The sequence below is a fragment of the Macrobrachium nipponense genome, chromosome 6 (assembly GCF_015104395.2).
Source record: "Macrobrachium nipponense isolate FS-2020 chromosome 6, ASM1510439v2, whole genome shotgun sequence".
Taxonomy (NCBI): domain Eukaryota; kingdom Metazoa; phylum Arthropoda; class Malacostraca; order Decapoda; family Palaemonidae; genus Macrobrachium; species Macrobrachium nipponense.
The window spans coordinates 74805003-74806339 of NC_061108.1; the positions used below are offsets into that span (position 1 = coordinate 74805003).

Below are 1337 nucleotides of genomic sequence, written 5' to 3' on the forward strand. Positions count from 1 at the left end.
TAGCTAGGCTTTCTCATACAGCAATAAACCCTGGCAAAGCACTTCCTAGTTTGATCTGGTCCTTTCTGGCATCTATCTGCACACGTGTTCGTGAGAGCTCCTACGAGGACAGCACAAAGTAACAGAAAAATTCGCGGGGCAGATTGTTTGCTCGCCGCTAAAATAAAGCTCTGGCGGCGTTTCGCCGTTACAATAATAAGATTTCTACCTACGCTCTTTTAAACACTTCTACAATAAAAATACTTAAACGTACCTTAAGCTAACATTAGTTATAGAATAATCATATTAATGAATGGAATACCTTACCGTGAGTCAGTGTGTCTTCTTTCCCTGCAAGTGTGCTTGATTTACGTTTTGTAAAATAATTTACAGTTTACGTTTTACAACAGATAACGCGATTTACAAGCTTTTTAAGCAAGCCCGGATTCGATCCTCGGCGAGGTCGCCAATATTACGTATATAGGGCCTTGTGAGAGACTAGATACGTAAACGGAAGTAATTTAGGGATTTCAAGAGGGAATTGCTTGAACTTACCGTAAACTTTCTTTAGGGGAAGGTCGCCAGAAAACTCAGCTCGTTACTTTAAACTATTTATTTACAAAAAGGCCCGTGCTGGCCTGGAGAAAAGTTAAATGATATGGGCCCCCACGTTGGGGCTTATAGTCTCATTCAATTCAAGCTGATTTCATTCACTTGGGTTAATGCACACTTGCGAGCAGAGAGACGGCACGTGACTCATGGAATCTGGAAAAGAATCCCAGATTAAACGACATAAAAGGAAAAATGACTTCTTGCTTTGATTAAGGCTGATTAATTCTCTAACATTGGGGAAGGTAAACTCGAATGGTTCACTGAGGTATGCACGAAAACTAGGTCTTTAACAAGTCACAAAGGGGAGCACGTGGCCCGATGAGGACAAAGGGCTTCTGATGTAGAAGGGGTAAAAATAAGAATTGGAAATGAATTTAGCAAGAGTCGTATGGTAGTAAAAGGTGCTGGGTTGAAGTTTACACTTTCAGACGTACCTTTATGCAATATTCTGTGTATCCTTGTAGAAGAATGCGGTCCGACCTCTGTTCAGGTCTGGGGTCCGTGTCCACCAGCACGACGTGGGTAGGCCTAATTTTGGGAGGCTGGCAATTTGACCTCTGTCCGAGATCACGTCTCGCAGCCGACTGAGAGCGATATCCTTGCTTTCGAATCACGGGGCTTCCAAAAACCGCCTCGAGCATTGCCTGAAAGGTGGTAAACACAACGCCAGCAAATTGGGAAGGAAAATAGGTCTTATTGTAGAAGTCCCTAAAATCCATCTCGAAGCCTAGCTACTCGTGACCTGC

At 43.2% G+C, this 1337-nt stretch overlaps 1 long non-coding RNA gene across 1 annotated transcript in view; it reads right to left on the reverse strand.

Moving 5' to 3' along the window:
• Positions 1-577: 577 nt before the first annotated feature.
• Positions 578-1337, reverse strand: part of LOC135216115 (uncharacterized) — a 921-nt gene continuing 161 nt past the window's right edge. Inside the window, exons 1-2 of the long non-coding RNA XR_010314816.1 lie at positions 1026-1337; positions 578-744 (exon numbers count right to left, since the gene is read on the reverse strand). The exon at positions 1026-1337 is cut by the window's right edge and continues 161 nt beyond it. This is a non-coding gene — a long non-coding RNA (uncharacterized LOC135216115). The remainder of the gene's footprint in view (positions 745-1025) is intronic.